Here is a 26347-nt window from a genome sequence, read left to right on the forward strand (position 1 = left end):
ATTGATTGATTGATTGATTGATTGATTTACATTTTTGGCCATGCCATGCATCTTGCAGGATCTTAGTTCCCTGACTAGGGATCGAACCCATGCTCCCTGGAGTGGAAGCACGGAGTCTTAACCACTGGACCACCAGGGAATTCCCTGTAGCAGATCTTTAGATTTTACTTGTATTCATATAGAAAAGATAAAATAAAAATGTTTTCAGGTATTCTCAAGCATCAGAAGCTCTTTCCCACCTTCCTCCTACTTGTTCCTTGCTTCAGTATGGTGTGACCAAGAAAACAAAAGAATAAAGATAGACTTCAAATAATTATTCATTTAATCCAATCCACAATACAAGTGAAGGACTAAGCGTTCTTTTATCTATCGTAGGGTTCCTCAACCTCAGCATTGTCTACCTCTAGAGCTGGACCATGCTTGGGAGCTGTCCTGTGTTGCAAGATATTTAGCAGCATCCCTGGTCTCGACCCACTAGATACCAAGAACAACTTTCCCATTTTACCCTGGGGGGTAAAATTACTCCTAATTGAGAACTGCTTTTATATTTGCTTCCTTTGACCACTAGAACTGTTCAGGTCATCTAACACATGGTGGGACCCACTGCTGAAGAAGGGGAGAAATAGACCAAAGATAATACACTTTCTCTCAGATCTACCATGGAGACTTCAGGCAAATCTCTGAACCTCTCTTTGCCTAATCTATAAAGTGGGGAGAAGTGTTACCTGGTTCACAAGCTTTTTGTAAGAATTAAATAAGACACTAAATAACCCATTCTTTTCTCTCTGTTTTGGGAAACTACTTCTGTATACATCCAGTTCCTATATATACATGGAATCTATTTCTGGACTTTCTGTTCTGTTCTGTCTCTTTGCGTACTTCTGTGAGAGTTCGTCACTGTACTGATTAACCATTGTTATCATTAAGCCCACTATTATCTGTTGGTGACTTGTCTGGGAAACTCGGCCATCAGGAAAGGAGCTAGAAACTGAGAAGTGAAGAAAAAGGCCTGCAGAAGCTCTGCACTGAAGTTCAGACACTTCTCACTGTGCAGTCCCCCAAGGTTATTAAGATGGTTTATAAATTATTTCTTCTTCAGCCCCTGCACCATCTTGCGCCTGTCACACAGGTACAGGCACCCAGCAAATGGTTGCTGAAGGACTACATGCCCAATTTCAGACATAAGTCAAACAAGCTCCCCATTACTGGGTTTCCCCACGTCACCTTAGCTTAGGAGTCCCAAATTACTTGGGATGAGGACAGGGGAGGTATTAATACAGGCAGGACCAGTGTTAGCAATAAGTGACAGGTGACAGTCTGACATTAAAAGAGGACATTAAAGGGAAGACATTAATTAAAAAATAAAAACCACTGCTCTGGAGAGTAAGCACTCATTCACAACACAATAACCCCTTAGCTGCATTACACTGTCAGTGCATAATAATTGACATCCCTAATAATGACTCTGACATTTTTAAAAATGCTAATTTCTGTTCAGCATGTTCTATTTAAAAAATTCAGAGTAGTATGTAAGGCATTTGAGAAAGATTTCCAACATAGACTTATAAAATATGTGATTTGCAATATACCTTAGAGCTTACCTAATCTCTTTTCTAGATAAAGAAAGTTCCAGAAAGGTGAAGTGCACTTGTCCAAGGGCAGGTGCCCATAGAGGCAGGAATGGAACTAAAATCTTAGCTTGCTGACTCCACGGCAAATTCTTTTTCCACTACAGCACATCTTAAAAAATATAAATATATTTCTTTAATTAATTAAAATTGCCAAGTTTAATATTTGGCAAATCAATAAGGGTACAAGGGTACAATTCAACTATATGGAATATTCTTGCACTGGTCCTTATTGAGCCTTTTGTTGCTCAAAAAAAAAAATCATAATTTAAATCCGGTAGATGTGTCAAATGAAGCAGAAAACATGATGCTTTTATTTTTTTTAATTAATTAATTTATTTATTTTTGGCTGCGTTGGGTCTTCGTTGCTGTGCACGGGTTTCCTCTAGTTGGGGCGAGCAGGGGCTACTACTCTTCGTTCCAGTGCGCGGGCTTCTCATTGCAGTGTCTTCTCTTGTTGCGGAGCTCAGGCTCTAGGCACGTGGGCTTCAGGAGTTGTGGCACGTGAGCTCAGTAGTTGTGGCTTGCAGGCTCTACAGCACAGGCTCAGTAGTTGTGGTGCACGGGCTTAGTTGCTCCGTGGCATGTGGGATCTTCCCGGACCAGGGCTCGAACCCGTGCCCCCTGCATTGGCAGGTGGATTCTTAACCACTGTGCCACCAGGGAAGCCCAGATGCTTTTTTAAAATTTTATTTTTAAATTTTTTATACAGCAGGTTCTTATTAGTTATCTATTTTATACATATTGGTGTATATATGTCAATCCCAATCTCCCAGTTCATCACACCACCACCACCCGCCCCCCGCTTTCCCCCCTTGGTGTCCAAACATTTGTTCTCTACATCTGTGTCTCTATTTCTGCCTTGCAAACCGGTCCATCTGTACCATTTTTCTAGGTTCCACATACATGCGTTAATATACGATATTTGTTTTTCTCTTTCTGACTTACTTCACTCTGTATGACAGTCGCTAGATCCATCCACGTCTCAACAAATGACCCAATTTTGTTCCTTTTTATGGCTGAGTAATATTCCATTGTATATATGTACCACATCTTCTTTATCCATTCGCCTGTCAATGGGCATTTAGGTTGCTTGCATGACCTGGCTATTGTAAATAGTGCTGCAATGAACATTGGGGTGCATGTGTCTTTTTGAATTATGGTTTTTCTGCATATATGCCCAGTAGTGGGATTGCTGGGTCATATGGTAATTCTATTTCTAGTTTTTTAAGGAACCTCCATACTGTTCTCCATAGTGGCTGTATTAATTTACATTCCCAGAAAGCATGATGCTTGACTCAGTGACTGAACGTTCTAGAAGGGAAGGGAAGATTTACATGTAAGAAGTCAGAACAATGAAAAGTGGTACAGAGTGTGGCAACGAATCTGCGCATGTAGAAACTAACTCTGTGTGCTCTGGGAATTAAGAAACAGGAGACATCAACCCATGGCATGTGGTCAAGGATGGCACAGGGGTGGGATGGGACAGGTCATCTGAGTTGGACCCAGAGGCAATGTAGACTTTGGAAAAGAAAACAAGGATGTTCCAGATGCAAAGAACAATGACAGGAAACACTAGAAGGGGGTGGAAGCCTGGATCACATTTTCTAAACCATTCATTCGAACAGGTTATCTAACAATTATGAATTATTTATGAAGATGGAGGGGGTGATTATAGGAAATATTAAAAATTTAGCCTGCCCTGGAAAATAAGTTGAAGGGAGGAGAGAATAAGGAAAATGGCCCAATTGTTCTAGAATAGCACTGCCTGATGGAAATGTAATACATGCTACACATGTAATTTAAAATTTTCTAGTAGCCCTATTTAAAAAAGCAAAAATCAACAGATTAAATTCACTTTTAAAATATATTTTATCTAATTCAATATATCTAAAATGTTATTTCAATATGTACTCTATATATAAAAATTATTAATGTGATATTTTACATTCTTTTACTCATACTAAGTCTCAGAAATTTAATGTGCATTTCACACTTACAGCATATCTCAATTTGGATGTTAAATTCATCTGAAATAATTAACCTGCGTTTAGATACTGTAAAATTTACAATTGAAAAGATGAACTCATTTACCCAAGTTGTTCCAAATACTTATACAAACAAGTTTCCCTGGGGCTTCCCTGGTGGTGCAGTGGTTAAGAATCCGCCTGCCAATGCAGGGGACACGGGTTCGAGCCCGGGTCCGGGAATATCCCACATGCCGTGAAGCAACTAAGCCCATGCGCCACAACTACTGAGCTCGCATGCCACAACTACTGAAGCCTGAGCGCCTAGAGCCCATGCTCTGCAACAAGAGAAGCCACCACAATGAGAAGCCCACGCACCACAACGAAGAGTAGCCCCCGCTCGCTGCAACTAGAGAAAGCCCGCGTGCAGCAACAAAGACCCAACGCAGCCAAAAATAAATAAATAAATAAATAAATAAAATTTTTTTTAAAAAAGAAAGTTTCCCTGTAACTGAATCAAATACTAAAAATCATTTTCTGTTAATATTTGCATCCACATTGACAAAGGTGCTTCAGTTCTTAAATTTAAAAGCCAGTCAATTAAAATTAAATAAAAAGTGGCTACGCATTAGGCTGCCCAGGTCTAGAAGTGGGTGTCGGGTGGGAAGCAGGATGGCCAGGTGACATGCAGCCCTTGGATGGCTGACTCCGAGTGCCTGGAGGGAGACTCTGCATATGAGCTAGTACACGAAACGGTGCCACCCTGTCCTACCCGCCAAGAAGAAAGGAGATATCAAGACAAAAACAGATTTCTAGGGAGACTAATCAGCAACAGGATAGAGGAAACAAAACAGAAAAAAAGCAAAGTCAGGAAGACCAATGGACAGTTAACTGTAATAAGTAAAATGTGAAATAACAAGGACTGGGACCAGAGGTGGGAAGGAGGAATGAGGGGGAGTTGATGATCCAAGAGGCTGTTTGTTGGATAGAAGAACTGACAAGACTGAAGAATGGGTGGGACACATAAGTAGAGCCACTGGCTGAAGACGTCAGAGGGACCTGGTTTTTGTTGGCTGGTTTTGTGTTTTGTTTGGGTTTTTGTTTTGTGTTTGTTTTTTCTCTATTCTCTCTTCTATGCGCATAGCGGTTTCCAAGAGTTCATGGATTCTTCAGGTGCAACACTTGGGAATGCAAAGGGTCTATTATTATGGACAAGAGCTGAAGAGAGGAGAGGAGGGAACAGAGGAGAGGTGAGAAGGAGACAGAGGGAGAGGCTATAAATTCTAAATTTACGATTTACCAATAAATAGAAGATAGATCAAACCATTTGAGTGAGTGAGATCACCCAGGGAGGTATGAAGAGTGAGAAGACATGGGCCACCTCAGGGATAATACATTTCCAGGGACAGAGAAGCCTTCTGAGGAATGTTTCCAATGTGTAAAGTGACTGAACCAGACAGGTTAGGGGTCTGCTCCAGGGCCTCATTCACTTGACCAACATTTACTGAGACAAAGGTCTAGGTGTTCTCATTCTAGATACAAGTGAGGTGGGCCAGCCTGGAAGAGTGCCCTGCTAGGGTCGCAGCCAGGACTGAACCCCCGATGGCTTCTGCCTGCAGCAGGGTCTCTGTCCTACACCACAACAGAGCAGGAGTCATGCACAGTGTCACTGGCGAGGTTCTGGCCTTGGAGATGGGTCAGTCTAAATCGTGTTCTTTTCCCTTGATGTTTCATTTGCCATTTCTAAGAATGTTCTTCAAGGAAGATCTTACTTTTACCACCAAGAGCAAAGTAGTTAGATTCACATTTTAAAGGGAAAAGAAAAGATGGGGCTGTGTAGAGTTGGGATGAGGGAGAAGTCCTCTCCTTTACAGTAGTGATGGTGTGGAGGCAGCACAGGGCTTTGGAGAGGGAAGTAGGTGTTGGTCTCCCATCCATTAGCTGATACAAAAAGATGGATGTGGAGGTATAGAAAAGACAAATTATGATGCAAGAAAATTCAGAAGACGTTCCATTCAATATGAACTGATGACACATCATACCATTTAACTTCGGAAAGGAGTAGTGCTCAAATTGACTTGGGATGGAAAGGTCTAACTTTGTAACTTCTCTTTCCATAGAAATGTCATAACATTTTCCCTTAAGGCTCAAAGGGGCCACCATACTTTCACTTGCTGGAACACAGATTTCTATCCCACCCTGGACGATTTTACATTGGTTAGTTATGAAAATTCTATTTTGCCTGCTTTGTAATTTGGAGGAATGTTTAGTATTCTGGGTTCAAGCTGTGAAATACAATAGAGAAAATTACCCATCTTGTAAACATAATTCCTTTTATTGCATAGTTGACTTAAAAAAAAAAAGACCTTTAAAGGAACAATTTATTCATTAAATCCAACAATGTGCATAAAACAATGCTGTACCTCAATTCAGTCCTTACTTCTTTCCAAATTTTTCATAAAAGGTAGAATTCAGTCTCATTAACTTCACACTTCTCTCAGTGACATTCAAGATTCTGAAATCAGAGAACCACGGAACGTGCAGTAAGAAAAAGCAGTTGCCTGGGGTATCTTTCTTCCCCCTCCATCTGACATCTCCTACACATCATTAACGTGGACTCCTCTGTGCCCCTCCAAAATCTCTACTCTTTTGGAGGAATCTACTTGTGTTTTTCTTATGTGTGAATGCATCTGACTGTGCCAGACCTTCAGGGAAGGACTCTCATGCACATCTTTGTATCTCCAGAGATTACCCCAGTAACTGGTCTAGGAAGCACCCAGTAAATATTTGTGTAAGAAATAAAGAATGGATACATAAATGAACAAGCGAATGAATTAGAAGAACTGGATTGAGGACTTCCCTGGTGGTGCAGTGGTTAAGAATCCGCCTGCCAATGCAAGGGACACGGGTTCGAGCCCTGGTCCAGGAAGATCTCACGTCGCAGAGCAACTAGGCCTGTGCAGCACAATTACTGAGCCTGCGCTCTAGAGCCCACGAGCCACAACTACTGAAGCCCGCGTGCTTAGAGCCCATGCTCCGTAACGAGAAGCCACTGCAATGAGAAGCCTGCACACCGCAACGAAGAGTAGCCCCCGCTCGCCACAACTAGAGAAAGCCTGTGCGCAGCAACCAAGACCCAACGCAGAAAAATTAATTAATTAAAAAAGAAGAACTGGATTCAGAGCCGGAATTCTTACTACCTAGAGCAATTCACTCCACCTCTCTGAGCTTCAATTTCCTTATCATAATAAAGAGAAATAGTAGACTGCCTAGTGAACTTCTCAGGGCATTGGAAAGCATCACATATGATAATATATGTGAAAGCCCCTGACAAATGGTAAAGCACTATGCAAATATTAGTTACTGTCTGGTGTCTGGATAGAGACATAAAAACCTAGCCAAGTATAAGACACGGATAGGAAGCAAATTCCACATGTCTGGGAATGGTGCCATTGTTGACCCAGATCCCAAAACAAAATCCTGAGAAACATCCTTGATTCCTCCTTCTCTTTCACTCCTAACACCCAATTAGAACCAGTGCCACCTGTTTCACCATCACTAAGGACAATACAGGCATGAACAATTATACATTCAAGGCTCCACTCCTGCTGGTAGCAGCAAGTCCATTTCCTCCCTGTATATCACATCTCCCCATAATTGACCACAGCCTCCAAGGCCTTACCCAATCCCAGGGGTGGGATCAGGACACAAAGGATGGTATTGGTTCTTCATACAAACACCCACTGGAGAACCAACTAGAGGACTGCTATCTGACAGAGTTCTCCCACAATTTTGTGTTTTAAACAAGTTCTGTACAGTGACTGCTGCTGCAAAGTCTGCTCCAGAGCCCATCTCAGGCTGCGAGGCATGTCACATCATGTGCCATGATAGCTCGGGAGGGTAGGTCTGGAGGAGCCTCCAGCACCAGTCACAGACTATGCTTAAACCAGCCCTTCTCCATAAACTCCAAAACCCCTGTCTTGGTCCCTGTTCACAAGCCCTTTCCTCAGTCATTGCATTTACAGGATTTCATTGTCTGTCTCTGCCACTGGTTCTCAGAAGAGGTCTTTCTGTCCTAAGTTTACAGGTCTTCCTAACTTTGAATCTTGGGAAGCAGGTACAGAGTTCTCACATATTTTCCCACACTGAATAATGGGTGCCTTCCCCTCTTATATTTACATCACCAAAGGAGTTCTGTAGCTTTTATAGAACAATGAAGATCAGTTTCAAGGATACCACCCACCATGGGCACTCCATTCAATATCTGCCTTAACAGGCAATCTATTACACAAGCAACCACAAAGTTCAGCCCTTTTGAATGCCAAAACGCTTCTCAATTCCATTCATTTGCCTCACCACCACCTTGTTCAGGCCACATCTTTCACCTGGATTATGGTGGCAGCTTCCTAACATTGTCTGCTTTGTATTGCTCCGTTCCAATCCATTCCCCAAACAGTAAGCAGAATACCCTTTGGAAACGCGAGTCAGATCATGTCACCTCCTTGTTCAAAACAAGTCAGATGTTTCCCATTGACCTCCTAGTGAACCCCTTAACATGATTTTACAAGACCGTTGTGATCTACATACTTCTTCAGCTTTACATGTCATCTTCCTCTGCCTCGCCACTGCTCTCTAATCATCCCAGTCCTTCTTTCCTAGTCCTATCCTCCTGATTTATTTTCCCTTTCTGGCAAATACTAATCAATCAATCAATCTCTCTCCCTCTCTCCCTGCCCCTGTTCCCCTACCTTTCACTTCCCAGCCTTTCCCCTTCTTGTTCCCCAGCCTGAAATAATCTTCTCTCCATTCTTTACTGCTATGCTTCCTACTTCTCCTTTGCGTCACAATTTAAAGCCACTTCATGGAAAAAGTCTTTGCTGATCCCCCAAAACTAGGTAAGAGTCATGTTTTATATGCTCTCATAACTATTGAACTAACTTTATTGTATTGTAATACCCATCATGTTGGTATTACAATTGCCCATCTCATTTGTTCTGTCTTTTCTTTGTTTCCTAACTAGAAGGGAAGCTCATTGAGGGCAGGGACTTTTAAGAGTTCAGTCGACAGGAGGTACAGAATAAAAATGTAACCACAGGAGGTCACATACATGAAATAAAACCTAATAAAATTTAATATCAAAAGTAACTAAACTATTGAATTCAGGGCACTGGTAATAAATAGCCTTTGTTATGGTACAAATCCAGTTAGACCTAGATTTTACCTTCTTGAAGTTTAAATCTAAAAAAGATAACTGAGAAAGATAGATGGCAATAATCTCAGCTGTCTAAAACTTGATATAAAAATAGCATTTTATTATTAAAATGCATTTTATTATAGTTATGCAAGATGTTAGCATAAGGAGAAGTTTGGGGAGTAGTATACAAGAACTCTATATAGGAACTCAAATTTAAAAGTTTTTAAAAATGCTTTTTGTATGCATTCTTTCCTTAGCTATGTAATCCCCTTCAAAAAAAAATGAATTCCACAGATATGTCAAGACAAAAGAGATGAGAACCTGAACATTTTTCAAAGTTAATACTGATCTAGAAATTCAGATATATATTTGGAGTGCCTAAAATATTCTATTCATTGCTTTACTAAAAGTATAATGATTTTGGTCTGTTACAAATTTCTTTTATTTCTATAAAGATAAAAGCATATATAGAAAATTGATATTTTTACCATAAACAGCTCTGATTCTCAAAATTCCATAATGCCTACAATGGCTAAAATATTATTTTTAGGTAAGAAACTGCCACATCAATTTCGTTGAAATACACTACCGCTGTACCACAGTTCAGTAATAGGTTACAAGTCTCAATTACAGAAAATCCTTGACAGAGAAAAAAAATATCACATGAAAAGTGACGCCCCATGCTGAGGGTATAAGCTTGATAAAAGCCAGTAAAGCACGAAAAAAGGCATCTATCTAATTTCATGTTTTCATTATATTTTAAAATATGTATTCAGAAAATGTTGCCCTCTAACAAATTAACCCTCTGTCATACGGACGACAAATGGTTATGACATAGGACATAGAACATAAAATAGAATAAAACATTTAATGTGATTTCTGATATATATAACCTATTTAAACAGATTATTATTCCAGAAGGTTCTCTTTTAGTCTGCTACAAATTCATATAGTCACGTAACCAGGCCATGTTAAGCTAATGTAAAGTGATATTAAGTGGTGCTTTTCTTATTGTCTGAGGGGTCCCATGAAGCCCTCAGAGCTGAGGCCAATGGGTGTCATGTGTCTAGTCATTCTAAAGACAGGTGATGACTTAATCACCCAAGTGACTGGTTCAGTGCCCACCACCTCCGCCAGCTTATTCAGGAGAAACCCAGAGAGACTTATTAGAAAAATTAGAAAAGAGGTGATTTCTCAAAGTGAAAAGAAATGAGAACATTCTGGTATTTTTGTTTTCTTCCTCGTGGGGTCATTCTCTCCTCCTTCAAACTTAGGTCAAGGGGGTCAAGGAGGCAACAAGAAACTCCTTTGGGGAGATGGGAGGACAGGACTAGGAAAGAAGGGAAGGAACTGGTAAGCAGTGGCGGAGGCAGAAGAAGATGACATGTAAAGCTGAAGAAGTATGTAGATCACAACGGTCTTGCAAAATCATGTTATGGGGTTCACTAGGAGGTCAATGGGAAACATCTGACTTGTTTTGAACAAGGAGGTGACATGATCTGACTCGCGTTTCCAAAGGGTATTCTGCTTACTGTTTGGGGAATGGATTGGAACGGAGCAATACAAAGCAGACAATGTTAGGAAGCTGCCACCATAATCCAGGTGAAAGATGTGGCCTGAACAAGGTGGTGGTGAGGTAAATGAATGGAACTGAGAAACATTCTGGCATTCAAAAGGGCAGAACTTTGTGGTTGCTTGTGTAATAGATTGCCTGTTAAGGCAGATATTGAATGGAGTGCCCATGGTGGGTGGTATCCTTGAAATGATCTTCATTGTTCTACAAAAGCTACAGAACTCCTTTGGTGATGTAAATATAAGAGGGGAAGGCACGCATTATTCAGTGTGGGAAAATATGTGAGAACTCTGTACCTGCTTTCTGAGATTCAAAGGGAGAGGAGTTAAAGGGGAATTATAGGAAGTCATTTCTCACCCTGGTCATGGAATGCAGCAGGGCCAACACCTCCAGGAGGATCTCTGAATAGCTCACATAAACAAGCCTTGAAATGAAGAGCCTTCAGTCGGGCAGGCTGCTGGGACAGAGGTACCAACAGCCAGACTGTGCTAAGGCCAATCCAGAGGGACTGCTCTTTGCCTTGAATCTCCACGTCAGGAGTCAGCTGGGACAGCTGAGCGAGTGCGGTCCGGAATGCAGTCTAGTCCTCTTCCTCACCACCGGTCTGCAGGACTGGGGGCCCAGCCTGAGCTGAGAAGAGAGGGAAATCTTTGAATTAAAGGAGAGATTTACAGTTTACATTTTTTTTTAATTTAGTTATTTTATTTATTTTTGGCTGCGTTGGGTCTTTGTTGCTGCGCGTGGGCTTTAGTTGCAACGAGCGGGGGCTACTCTTTGTTGCGGTACACGGGCTTCTCATTGCGGTGGCTCCTCTTGTTGCGGAGCACAGGCTTCAGTAGTTGTGGCACACGGGCTCAGTAGCTGTGGCTTGCAGGGTCTAGAGCGCAGGCTCAGTAGTTGTGGCACACGGGCTTAGTTGCTCTGTGGCATGTGGGATCTTCCTGGACCAGGGCTCAAACCTGTGTCCTCTGCACTGGCAGGCGGATTCCTAACCACTGCACCACCAGGGAAGTCCCTGGATTAATTTTATGTGTTTTAGAACTTCATATAAATGAAATCATGAAGTATTTGTTTTTGTTCCATACAACATTATGAGATTAATCCATGTCATTGTTCTTTTTTATTTCTGAGTAGTATTCCATAGTAGGGATATTATACCACAATTTGTTTACCTGTTTTCCAATTGAAGAACATGTGAGTTCTTTCCTTCAGCAGTTATTAAAATAAAGCCACATAAACATTGGTATACAAGAATTTTGAGGGATATATTTTTAAAATTATTTTGAGTAAGTACCTAGGAGTGGACTTTCTAAGCCATCCAAACATCTATTAACCTTTAGTGTTTAACTTACAGATTACAACATGCTTTTTTGGCTTACTACAGCCTAATACAAACTATTATTTTTTCATTTTCCTGATATGTTTAGAACCTAATACTCTTAAAATCCATTTACCCTCCAGACTGCTTTGTAATTGTTGCCATGCATTTTATATTACTATTTTAATAATTTATTTTTGACAAATAAAAATCGTATATTTTAAGGTGTACAACATATTTTGATATACTGTGAAATGATTACCACAATCTAATTAACATACCCATCACCTCCCATAGTTACTTTTTTTTGTGATAAGAGTACTTCAGATCTACTCTTTTAGCAAATTTCAAGCATATATTAACTACATTCACCATGTTGTACACTAGGTTCCCAGAACTTATCCATCTTATAATTGAAAGTTTGTACCCTTTGATCAATTACTTCTCTTCCTCCACCCCCCAGCCTCTGGTACACACCAATCTACTCTCTTGTACTACCAGTTCAATTTTTTTTCCTTCCTCTTTTTTTTTTTTTAGATTTTACATATAAGTTAGATCATGTGATATTTGTCTTTCTCTGTCTTGCTTATTTCACTTAGCATAATGTCCTCCAGGTTATCCATGTTGTCACAAATGGCAGGACTTCCTTCTTTCTTAAGGGTGAATAATATTCAACTATGTATAAATAACACATTTTATTTATTCATTCATCTATCAGTGGACATATCTTGCCTGCTGTGAATAGTGCTGAAATGAACATGGGATTGCAGATGTTTCTTCAAGATACTGATTTTATGTCCTTTGAATATATACCCAGAAGTGAGAATTGAGGGATCATAAGAATTTTTCATTTTTAATTAATTAAACTTAATTTCCATTTTGAATTTTTTGAGGAAACTCCATACTGTCTTCCATAGTGGCTGTACCAATTTACATTCCCACCAAGAGTACACTGCTCTTCCAATTTATATTTTTGCTGTCACAATTTACACCTTTTTATATTGTGTATCCAATAACAAATTCTTGTAGCTATATTTTTTAATATTTTTGTCATTTAACCTTTACACTAAAGTTATAAGTGATCTATACACCACTATTACAATACTAGTGTGTTCTGAATTTCACTATGTATTTACCTGACTGGTAAGTTTTATACTTTCATATGATTTCATGTTACTACTTAGCACTCTTTCTTTTCAACTTGAAGAACTTCCTTTAGCTTTCTTGTAAAGTATGTCTAGTTGTGATGAACTCCTTCAGCTTTTGTTTGCCTCAGAGTGTAATTATCTCTCCTTCATTCCTGAAGTTCAACTTTGCTGGGCAAAGTATTCTCAGCTGGCATTTTTTTTTTCTTTTAGCAATTTGAATATATCATCCCACTCTTTCCTGGCCTGCAAGATTTCTGATGAGAAATCTACTTATGTTGGGGGTGGGAGTGGGGATGTGGTTTCTCTTGTATGTAATGAGCTTATTTTCTCTTGCTGATCTTCCTTTCTCTAGAAAGATGCTCCCTTTGTCTTTGATTTTGACAGTTTTATTACAATGTGTCTCAGTGAAGTCTTAGTTGGGTTGAACCTGATGGAGGACTTTTGACCTTTATGTACCAGGACATCCATATCTTTCCCCAGATTTGGGAGGTTTTTGGCCATTATTTCTTTCAATAAGCATTCTGTTCCTTTCTCTCTTTTCCTTCTATGATTTCTATAATGTGAATATCATTTGGCTTGATGTTGTCCTGTAGGCTTTCTTCGTTCCTTTTCATTCTTTTTTCTCCTCTGACTGGATAATTTCAAATAAACTGTCTTCTAATTCACTGATTCGCTCTTCTCTTGCCCAAGTCTGCTGTTGAAGCTCTCTACTGCATTTTTAAATTTCAGGCATTATATTCCTCAGCTCCAAAATGTGTTTGGTCTTTTTAATGTTTTCTCTCTGTTGAACTTCTCATTTTGTTCTTGCATCATTTTCTTGATTTTGTTAAATTGTCAATCTGTGTCCTCTTGTAGCTCTCTGAACTTTAGAACAGTTATTTTGGATTCTTTGTCAGGCAGTTTGTGGATCTCCATTTCTTTGGGATCAGTTACTGGAAGTTTACTTATTCCTTTGGTGGTGTCATGTTTCCCAACTCATCGTGATCTGTGTAACCTTGTGTTATGTGTCTGTGCATCTGAAGAAGGAGTCACCTCTTTCAGATTTTATAGACTGATTTTAGTAAGGAAAAACTTCACCTGTGAGTCAGGGCATGCTGGTGCATGCTGTGGCCCTTGGTCTGGTGGTGTGAGGTGCCAAGTGTGGGGGCATGTGGTATCTCTGGGTCTGGGGGGTGCATAGTGTCTCATCGGCTCAGGCAGCTGTTTATCACAATGTTGACAACTCCAGGATCCTTTGTGGTGAGAGCTGCAGGGTATCTGGTGGCTGCAATGGATGTTGGGGTCCTTAGTGATGCCTCCAGGTCCAGAGGTGAGGGTGTGGGACTGGTAATAGTTCTGGCCAGAGCTGGTGGTGAGCATGTTTGACTATGGGCACTGGCTGTAGGTGCCTTTGTGGGGGCAGAGGCCAGCTGCGGGTACACATGCAGTGATAAGGGCCAATGTCAGGGGCCAGGGCCATCAGTGGACACACAAGTATCTGCAGGGTTCCAGTCTATATAATGTGCCCTTGTGTGGCTGCAGGGGCTAACTGCAGGTACATGCATGGCAGTAAGGTCCAGTGAAAGGATGCAGGGCCAGCTCCAGGCATACAAGGAGCTGTGGTGCCTGGGCTTTGGCATGCACTCATGCATCTACTGGGGCTAGCTGCAGGTATGCACATGGTGGTAATGCATGGACCTAAGCTGGCATTACGCACCCACACAGTCACAAAGACCGTGGCTAGTTGTCAGTGCAGATCCCGGGTCCTGTGCATCCTGCAGCAAGGTCACCAGGAGAAGGTAGAGGAAAACAGGAAGGGACTCAGGCAGCTGCTGTCTGCAAATGCAAAATCCTGTGGGGCCCTCAGTAACAGACGCTGTAGGGGGTCCACAGTGGCTGTGGTGGCTATTGGTTTCCTCAACATCGAAAGCTGTTTGGATCATCTGTGGAGAGGTCTGCTGAGGTCTGTGATGAGGTCCTCAATGATGAAAGCTGCAGGGGTTCTGCAGCATCCTGAAGGCTGTTGTGGTCCTCAGTGGCAAAGGCTACTGGGGTCCTCTGCAGAGCAGGCCACTGGGAACCACGTTCACTCCCACTGCAGGGCTGATTCTGGTAGCCCCTGCCCTTCTTCCTTGTTCCTAGCCATCTCTAGATGTCTCAGCTATGCCAGTCTCTGGGTAGGATGAAATCAAGCAAGTCTTTTGTGCAGTGCCCTGAAAGCCTGGGTAAGCTGATCACTTACTCCTTTCTCCTTTTCCCAGCAAAGGGAACTATTTTGGACCAGGGAGCTCCCTCTTGGCACTGAGCAGTGTTGACTTGGCACTGGGATGATGCAGGCAAAATGAAACTGTTCTTCCTACTCTTGTTTTATACAGTTATTCTCAGGTTTGTGGTCCACTGTGTTGCTGAAGCTTCTTAAGTGGACTCTTGAGCACTCCCAGAGCTATTTTTCTTTGTGGATTGCTAATTGTAGTTCTTTGTAGGGAGATAGAGGCTTCGGTGTCCTGCTGCAATCTTGACAATGCCACTCTTCTGTTGTCATGTATTTTAATTGTACATATAATTTAAACTCAAGACATGACAATTATTGTTTTGTACAATATTTATTCATATGTATTTACTATTTATCTTTTAATACATTCTTCATTCCCTCCTGCAATTTTCATGTTGCCATACAGCATCATTTTGTTCCTGCCTGGAGAAATCCCTTTAATATTTCTTTTAGAGCAGGCCTGCTGGCAATGAAATTCTTTAGTCTTTGAAAATGTATGTATTTCATCTTCATTTTTGAAGCATATTTTTGCTACACCTAGAATTCTAGGCTGTTATTTTCTATAAGCAGTTTTTTTTAAACATCTTTATTAGAGTATAATTGCTTTACAATGGTGTGTCAGTTTCTGCTTTATAACAAAGTGAATCAGTTATACATATACATATGTCCCCATTTCTTCCCTCTTGCATCTCCCTCCCTCCCACCCTCACTATCCCACCCCTCGAGGTGGTCACAAAGCACCGAGCTGATCTCCCTGTGCTATGCAGTTGCTTCCCACTAGCTATCTATTTTACGTTTGGTAGTGTATATATGTCCATGCCACTCTCTCACTTTGTCCCAGCTTACCCTTCGCCCTCCCCGTATCCTCAAGTCCATTCTCTAGTAGGTCTGCGTCTTTATTCCCGTCTTGCCCCTAGGTTCTTCTGAACTTTTTTTCTTTTTTTTTTAGATTCCATATATATGTGTTAGCATACTGTATTTGTTTTTCTCTTTCTGACTTACTTCAATCTGTATGACAGTCTCTAGGTCCATCCACCTCACTACAAATAACTCAGTTTCGTTCCTTTTTATGGCTGAGTAATATTCCATTGTATATATGTGCCACATCTTCTTTATCCATCCATCTGTCGATGGACACTTAGGTTGCTTCCATGTCCTGGCTATTCTAAATAGAGCTGCAATGAACATTGTGGTACATGACTCTTTTTGAATTATGGTTTTCTCAGGGTATATGCCCAGTAGTGAGATTGCTGGGTCGTATGGTAGTTCTATTTTTAGTTTTTTAAGGAACCTCCATACTGTTCTCCATAGTGGCTGTATCAATTTACATTCGACCAACAGTTCTATAAGCAGTTTAAAGGTGAAATTCCCTTGCTTTCTGGGTGTCAATTGTTTCTGATAGGACATGGACTGTTGGTTTATACTCTTGTTCTTTTGAGGGCAATGTATTCTTCCCTAACGCCTTTTAAGATTTTCTGACTTTGTCTTTATCAGCTGTTTGTCCATGATGCACATAAGTGCAGTTTCCTACTTGCTTCTTGAGTCCCTGGGTTGATGTCTTCCACCAGTTTTAAACAAATTCTCAACTATTACCTCTTCAAATATTGCTTTTGCCCCATTCTCTTTCTTCTCTTCCTCCAGAATTTTGATTACATGAATGTTAAACCATTTGAGTATGTCTTACATGTCTCTTATACTCTAATCTTTTTTCCACCCTTTCTTTCTCTGCTTCAGTTTGAACATTTTTTATTGACCCATATCCCAGTTCACTAATCCTACATTCTGCTATGTCCCCTCTGATGCCAAATTCATACATTGTATTTTAACTTTTAGATACTGCCTTTTTTAAAAAAAATTTTTTGGCCACGCGGCATGTGGGAACTTAGTTCCCTGACCAGGGATCGAACTCGCACCTGCTGCAGGGGAAGCACAGTCTTAACCACTGGACCACTAGGGAAGTCCCTAGATACTGCCTTTTTCAGTTCTAAACTTTCTATTCGATTGTTTTTTTTTTTTAATAAAGTGAATGGTGTTTTTTTTTAATTTATTTTATTTTTGGCTGCATTGGGTCTTTGTTGCTGTGCGTGGGCTCTCTCTAGTTGCAGTGAGCAGATGCTACTCTGTTGCAGTGCGTGGGCTTCTCATTGTGGTGGTTTCTCTTGCTGCGGAGCATGGGCTCTAGACGCGTGGGCTCAGTAGTTGTGGCTCGCGGGCTCTAGAGCACAGGCTCAGTAGTTGTGGCTCACGGGCTTAGTTGCTCCACGGCATGTGGGATCTTCCCGGACCAGGGCTTGAACCCGTGTCCCCTGCATTGGCAGGCCGATTCTTAAGCACTGCACCACCAGGGAAGCCCTGATTATTGTTTAAACATTCCAAGTGTTTTAAATTTTCTATTTTTGTGATCTATTTTGTCCTTTTCCTCTATTTAGACTATATTATATAACATATTTGAGTTCTTATCAGCTAACTTCAGTATCAGCAACATCTATGGATCTGCATCTATTTTTTTCCCTCTTAATTGCCAGTCTGACCTTTTTACACATCTAAAAATTTTACTGTGTGCCAGGTAGTGTGTATAGAAGAACCATAGAAGTTTCACAGAAAAGAGGGTTTCCCTTTTATTTCATTAGGCAATTAAGGTGAGTAGCTAATAAACTCCATCCAGTCAGAAATTGAGCTTGATCAGGAATATACTGTTAGTAAGACTCGATCTCCTTCTGGTATGTTCCTGTTCCTAGATTCTGGAAATATACATCTCCTCAGCCCTAGAAGCTAACAGACAGTTCTGACCTTCAGGGGTTTTCAGCCTCCTTTAGCCTCCTACTTCACGCAGCTTTAAAACTTGGCAAACGTCTTTAAGAGAAAACTCACTGTGTGTCTGAAGAAGAGCTCCTCTCTGGCAGCACTGTGTAACTGAGAGGTATCTCAGTCTGTCTTTTAGAAGTTTTTGTGCTAGCTCCACCATTTCTTGTGCAGCCACAGAACAATGAAAATATCCCAAGGTGAAAACTGTGTGCATTTAGGGTCCCTTAATATTTGAATTTGTCACTACAGTACTGTGCAACTGCTAAAAGGCTGCTGACTTCTCTGTCCTCAAGCAGAAGCACTTTGCAGGGAACAAGCCTGATCTACATCCTGCCCCCAGATAAACAAAGGGCTGGCAATTATCAAATCACTTTGTAACAATTTTCCCTTTTCTGTAAGTTCAGTTCATCCAGTCCTTTGTTTCCACAGCTCACTGAACCCCTTAAAATGTGATTTTCGTAGGGTATCCAATTTTGTCTAGTGGGAGAGTGGGCCTGTGGCAACACATTTCATTTCACTGCTACATGAAAGTCCAGGGTTTTTGGTTTTGTCACTAAGGGTATTTGTTATTTTCATTTACACTTTGAATTTTATGTACAAAATTTCCTACCAGTCTGAACGTTTTTTACAGCATGCATTTCAAGGTTTAGGCTTGCTGAAACCACATATACATCCAGTTTACCAAGATCACAGAGCTGAAAGCTGTTAATGAAAGTCCAGTTTTATTGATGCAGATTTTTTTTGCTTTTGTGAAGTTGCACATGTTGTTAAATCTTTATTTGCATCTCCTTTTCAATTAGTTTTTTTTCTTTGCCCTTTTATTCTACTGACATTTTCCCTTTACCATTTTCCAGACATTTTCTCTGTATTGCAGATACTAGTCCTTATTTTGAGCTATGTCACAAATAATGTTTTTCCCATATTATCTTGTCTTTTCACTTTATTTTTTAATAAAGATGTTTTGACTTTTTCGTTTCATGTGACTGAATTTTATGGCTTCTGGATTTTGTGCAATAGATTGGTAAGTCTTTCCCACTCTAAGTTAACATGGAAGTTATTACTTATTTTCATCTTTTTGTTTGTTACCTTTTTTTATACTTGAAACTTTGATCCTGGTAATGGGCACATTCTCCCTTGTCTTCCCCAGATGGCTATTTGGATTCCCTAAGATGATCCTTTACTCAATGAAGTGGAATGCTGTCATTATAATGTACAAATTCTCATATGCATTTCGTTCTATTTCTGAACTTTCTATTCTGTTCTATTCTGGTGTGTGTCTGTGTGCACTAGAAACACACTTTTACTTATTGATATTCTACTACATATCTTAATATCCAGTAGGGTGACTCTCCACTTGCCACCATGCTTTCCTTTTCAGAGTTTTCATGACCTTACTGGCTTGCAGATTTTTTCACAAGAACTTTAGAATCAGGATGACTTGTTCCAAAGAAAATCTATTGGTATTTTTATTGGGATTGGTATATATCCATAAACAAACATAGAGAGAACTGACAACTTAATGACACTGAGTTTCTACCTTAAAATAATGTGTTACTGTTTATGTTTCCTTTTTGGAGGGGAGGATCCTTTAGTAGTCTTTAAATGTTTTCTTCATTCAGGCCTTGCACATTTCTTGTTATAGGTATTTTTTTGTTGTTACTGTAATTATGCTGTATCTGCTTTCTTATATAGTCTCATTTTGCAGATAATAGATTGAAATGAACTTTTCAATACTTGAAAATGGGATTGCTCTTCAGTACCTAGGAGTACCAGAGAAGCTATAGGGATGTGCGAGAAACACTGTTTGAGAGTAGGGAAAGAAGATTGCCTTCACTGAGTTCAGTTCATTTAATAAAAAACTGTTTTCATAAAATGGAAGAGATTCATTGAAGGAGATCAAACTACTCTTTTCCCTAAATTTTATCATTAACCCAAAATAAAAACCTGGGAGTATTCCTTGACTACTCCCTCTTGGTCTGCTGACCATCTATCCATGGTTTTTATTCGGATGGTGAACATCAGAATTATACTTGTAGCTTTTAAAAATACATACAGACTGAGGCGAGATGATGGCGGAAGAGTAAGACGTGGAGATCACCTTCCTCCCCACAGATACATCAGAAATACATCTACACATGGAACTGCTCCTACAGAACACCCACTGAACGCTGGCAGAAGACCTCAGACCTCCCAAAAGGCAAGAAACTCTCCACGTACCTGGGTAGGGCAAAAGAAAAAAGAAATAACAGAGACAAAAGAATAGGGACGGGACCTGCACCAGTGGGAGGGAGCTGTGAAGGAGGAAAGGTCTCCACACACTAGGAAGCCCCTTCGCGGGCAGAGACGGCGGGTGGCGGAGGGGGGAAGCTTTGGAGCCACAGAGGAGAGCGCAGCATCAGGGGTGCGGAGGGCAAAGCGGAGCGATTCCCGCACAGAGGATCGGCGCCGAGCAGCACTCACCAGCCCGAGAGGCTTGTCTGCTCCCCCGCCGGGGCGGGCGGGGCTGGGAGCTGAGGCTCGTGCTTCGGTCGGATCGCAGGGAGAGGACTGGGGTTGGCGGCATGAACACAGACTGAAGGGGTTAGAGCACCACAGCTAGCCAGGAGGGAGTCCGGGAAAAAGTCTGGAGCTGCCTAAGAGGCAACAGACTTTTTCTTGCCTCTTTGTTTCGGGGTGCGCGAGCAAAGGGGATTAAGAGCGCCGCTTAAAGGAGCTCCAGAGACGGGCGCAAGCCGCGGCTATCAGCGCGGACCCCAGAGACGGGCATGAGACGCTAAGGCTGCTGATGCCGCCACCAAGAAGCCTGTGTGTGAGCACAGGTCACTCTCCACACCTCCCCTCCCGGGAGCCTGTGCAGCCCGCCACTGCCAGGGTCCCGTGATCCAGGGACAACTTCCCCGGGAGAATGCATGGCACACATCAGGCTGCTGCAACGTCATGCAGGCCTCTGCCGCCGCAGGCTCGCCCCGCATCCATACCCCTCCCTCCCCCACCCCGTCCTGAGTGAGCCAGAGCCCCCGAAGCAGCTGCTCCTTCAATCCCGTCCCGTCTGAGCGAAGAACAGATGCCCTCAGGCGACCTACATGCAGAGGCGGGTCCAAATCCAAAGCTGAACCCCGGGAGCTGTGCGAACAAAGAAGAGAAAGGGAAATCTCTCCCAGCAGCCTGAGGAGCAGCGGATTAAAGCTCCACAGTCAATTTGATGTACCTGCATCTGTGGAATATCTGAATTGACAACGAATCATCCCAAATTGAGGAGGTGGACTTTGGGAGAAATGATATGTTATTTTTTTCCCCTTTTCCTCTTTTTGTGAGTGTGTATGTGTATACTTCTGTGTGAGATTTTGTCTGTACAGCTTTGCTTTCACCATTTGTCCTAGGGTTCAGTCCGTCCGTTGTTTGTTTTTGTTTGTTTTCTTACTTAAAAAAAATTTTTTTCTTAATAATTATTTTTCATTTTTTTTATTTTAATAACTTTCTTTTATTTTATCTTACTTTATCTTATTTTATTTTACCCTCTTTCTTTCTTTCTATTTTTTCTCCCTTTTATTCTGAGCCGTGTGGATAACAGGCTCTTGGTGCTCCAGCCAGGCATCAGGGCTGTGCCTCTGAGGTGGGAGAGCCAACTTCAGGACACTGGTCCACAAGAGACCTCCCAGCTCCACGTAATACCAAACGGCGAAAATCTCCCAGAGATCTCCATCTCAACACCAAGACCCAGCTTCACTGAACGACCAGCAAGCTACAGTGCTGGACACCCTATGCCAAACAACAAGCAAGACAGGAACACAACCCCACCCATTAGCAGAGAGGCTGCCTAAAATCATAATAAGCTCACAGACACCCCAAAACACACAACCAAACGTGGACCTGCCAATCAGAAAGACAAGATCCAGCCTCATCCACCAGAACACAGGCACTAGTCCCCTCCACCAGGAAACCTACACAACCCACTGAACCAACCTTACTCACTAGGGAGAGACACCAAAAACAACGGGAACTACGAACCTGCAGTCGGCGAAAAGGAGACCCCAAACACAGTAAGATAAGCAAAATGAGAAGACAGAAAAACACACAGCAGATGAAGGAGCAAGGTAAAAACACACCAGACCTAAAAAATGATGAGGAAATAGGGAGTCTAACTGAAAAAGAATTCAGAATAATGATAGTAAAGATGATCCAAAATCTTGGAAATAGAATAGACAAAATGTAAGAAACATTTAACAAGGACCTAGAAGAACTAAATAGGAAACAAGCAACGATGAACAACACAATAAATGAAATTAAAAATACTCTAGAAGGGATCAATAACAGAATAACTGAGGCAGAAAAACGGATAAGTGACCTGGAAGATAAAATAGTAGAAATAACTACTGCAGAGCAGAATAAAGAAAAAAGAATGAAAAGAATTGAGGACAGTCTCAGAGACTTCTGGGACAACATTAAACGCACCAATATTCGAGTTATAGGGGTCCCAGAAGAAGAAGAGAAAAAGAAAGGGACTGAGAAAATATTTGAAGAGATTATAGTTGAAAACCTCCCTAATATGGGAAAGGCAATAGTTAATCAAGTCCTGGAAGCACAGAGAGTCCCATACAGGATAAATCCAAGGAGAAACACGCCAAGACACATATTAATCAAACTATCAAAAATTAAATATAAAGAAAACATATTAAAAGCAGCAAGGGGGACTTCCCTGGTGGTCCAGCGGTTAAGACTCCACGCTTCCAATGCAGGGAGCAGGAGTTCGATCCCTGGTTGGGGAACTAAGATCCCACATGTCACGGGGCATGGCCAAAAAAGAAAAGAAAAAAAGAAAAAAAAAAAGCAGCAAGGGAAAAACAACAAATAACACACAAGGAAATCCCCATAAGGTTAACAGCTGATCTTTCAGCAGAAACTCTGCAAGCCAGAAGGGAGTGGCAGGACATATTTAAAGTGATGAAGGAGAAAAACCTACAACCAAGATTACTGTACACAGCAAGGATCTCATTCAGATTTGAAGGAGAAATTAAAACCTTTACAGACAAGCAAAAGCTGAGAGAGTTCAGCACCACCAAACCAGCTTTACAACAAATACTAAAGGAACTTCTCTAGGCAGGAAACAGAAGAGAAGGAAAACACCTACAATAACAAACCCAAAACATTCAACAAAATGGGAATAGGAACATACATATCGATAATTACCTTAAATGTAAATGGATTAAATGCTCCCACCAAAAGATACAGACTGGCTGAATGGATACAAAAACAAGACCCATATATAGGCTGTCTACAAGAGACCCACTTCAGACCTAGGGACACAAACAGACTGAAAGTGAGGGGATGGAAAAAGATATTCCATGCAAATGGAAATCAAAAGAAAGCTGGAGTAGCAATTCTCATATCAGACAAAATAGACTTTAAAATAAAGACTATTACAAGAGACAAAGAAGGACACTATATAATGATCAAGGGATCGATCCAACAAGAAGATATAACAATTGTAAATATTTATGCACCCAACATAGGAGCACCTCAATACATAAGGCAAATACTAACAGCCATAAAAGGGGAAATCGACAGCAACACAATCATAGTAGGGGACTTTAACACCCCACTTTCACCAATGGACAGATCATCCAAAATGAAAATAAATAAGGAAACACAAGCTTTAAATGATACATTAAGCAAGATGGACTTAATTGATATTTATAGGACATTCCACCCAAAAACAACAGAATACACTTTCTTATCAAGTGCTCATGGAACATTCTCCAGGATAGATCATATCTTGGGTCACAAATCAAGCCTTGGTAAATTTAAGAAAATTGAAATCGTATCAAGTATCTTTTCTGACCACAATGCTATGAGACTAGATATCAATTACAGGAAAAGATCTGTAAAAAACACAAACACATGGAGGCTACACAATACACTACTTAATAACGAAGTGATTACTGAAGAAATCAAAGGGGAAATCAAAAAATACCTAGAAACAAATGACAATGGAGACACGACAACCCAAAACCTATGGGATGCAGCAAAAGCAGTTCTAAGAGGGAAGTTTATAGCAATACAATCCTACCTTAAGAACAGGAAACATCTCAAATAAACAACCTAACCTTGAACCTAAAGCAATTAGAGAAAGAAGAACAAAAAGAACCCAAAGTTAGCAGAAGGAAAGAAATCATAAAGATCAGATCAGAAATAAATGAAAAAGAAATGAAGGAAATGATAGCAAAGATCAATAAAACTAAAAGCTGGTTCTTTGAGAAGATAAAAAAATTGATAAACCATTAGCCAGACTCATCAAGAAAAAAAGCAAGAAGACTCAAATCAATAGAATTAGAAATGAAAAAGGAGAAGTAACAACTGACACTGCAGAAATACAAACGATCATGAGAGATTACTACAAGCAACTCTACGCCAATAAAATGGACAACCTGGAAGAAATGGACAAATTTTTAGAAATGAACAACCTTCCGAGACCGAACCAGGAAGAAATAGAAAATATGAACAGACCAATCAAAAGCACTGAAATTGAAACTGTGGTTAAAAATCTTCCAACAAACAAAAGTCCAGGACCAGATGGCTTCACAGGCGAATTCTATCAAACATGTAGAGAAGAGCTAACACCTATCCTTCTCAAACGCTTCCAAAATATTGCAGAGGGAGGAACACTCCCCAACTCATTCTACGCGGCCACCATCACCCTGATACCAAAACCAGACAAAGATGTCGCAAAGAAAGAAGACTACAGGCCAATATCACTGATGAACATAGATGCAAAAATCCTCAACAGAATACTAGCAAACAGAAACCAAAAGCACATTAAAAGGATCATACACCATGATCAAGTGGGGTTTATTCCAGGAATGCAAGGATTCTTCAATATATGCAAATCAATCAACGTGATACACCTTATTAACAAATTGAAGAATAAAAACCATATGATCATCTCAAGAGATGCAGAGAAAGCTTTCGACAAAATTCAACACCCATTTATGATAAAAGCCGTGCAGAAAGTAGGCATAGAGGGAACTTTCCTGAACATAATAAAGGCCATATATGACAAACCCACAGCCAACATCATCCTCAATGGTGAAAAACTGCAACCATTTCCACTAAGATCAGGAACAAGACAAGGTTGCCCACTCTCACCACTATTATTCAACATAGTTTTGGAAGTTTTAGCCACAGCAATCAGGGAAGAAAAAGAAATGAAAGGAATCCAAATGGGAAAAGAAGAAGTAAAGCTGTCACCGTTTGCAGATGACATGATACTATACATAGAGAATCCTAAAGATGCTACCAGAAAACTCCTAGAGCTAATCAATGAATTTGGTAAAGTAGCAGGATACAAAATTAATGCACAGAAATCTCTTGCATTCCTATACACTAATGATGAAAAATCTGAAAGTGAAATTAAGAAAACACTCCCATTTACCATTGCAACAAAAAGAATAAAATATCTAGGAATAAACCTACCTAAGGAGACAAAAGACCTGTATGCAGAAAATTATAAGACACTGATGAAAGAAATTAAAGATGATACAAAGAGATGGAGAGATATACCATGTTCTTGGATTGGAAGAATCAACATTGTGAAAATGACTCTACTACCCAAAGCAATCTACAGATTCAATGCAATCCCTATCAAACTACCACTGGCATTTTTCACAGAACTAGAACAAAAAATTTCACAATTTGTATGGAAACACAAAAGACCCCGAATAGCCAAAGCAATCTTGAGAAAGAAACACGGAGCTGGAGGAATCAGGCTCCCTGACTTCAGACTATACTACAAAGCTACAGTAATCAAGACAGTATGGTAGTGGCACAAAAACAGAAATATAGATCAATGGAACAGGATAGAAAGCCCAGAGATAAACCCATGCACATATGGTCACCTTGTCTTTGATAAAGGAGGCAAGCATATACAGTGGAGAAAAGACAGCCTCTTCAATAAGTGGTGCTGGGAAAACTGGACAGCTACATGTAAGAGTATGAAATTAGAACACTCCCTAACACCATACACAAAAATAAACTCAAAATAGATTAGAGACCTAAATGTAAGGCCAGACACTATCAAACTCTTAGAGGAAAACATGGGAAGAACAGTCTTTAACATAAATCACAGCAAGATCTCTTTTGATCCACCTCATAGAGTATTGGAAATAAAAACAAAAATAAACAAATGGGACCAAATGAAACTTAAAACCTTTTGCACAGCAAAGGAAACCATAAACAAGACCAAAAGACAACCCTCAGAATGGGAGAAAATATTTGCAAACGAAGCAACTCACAAAGGATTAATCTCCAAAATATACAAGCAGCTCATGCAGCTCAATAACAAAAAAACAAACAACCCAATCCAAAAATGGGCAGAAGACCTAAATAGACATTTCTCCAAAGAAGATATACAGATGGCCAACAAACACATAAAAGAATGCTCAACATCATTAATCATTAGAGAAATGC

The sequence above is a fragment of the Balaenoptera physalus genome (assembly GCF_965194825.1).
Source record: "Balaenoptera physalus genome assembly, chromosome: X".
In the NCBI taxonomy this organism is placed as follows: domain Eukaryota; kingdom Metazoa; phylum Chordata; class Mammalia; order Artiodactyla; family Balaenopteridae; genus Balaenoptera; species Balaenoptera physalus.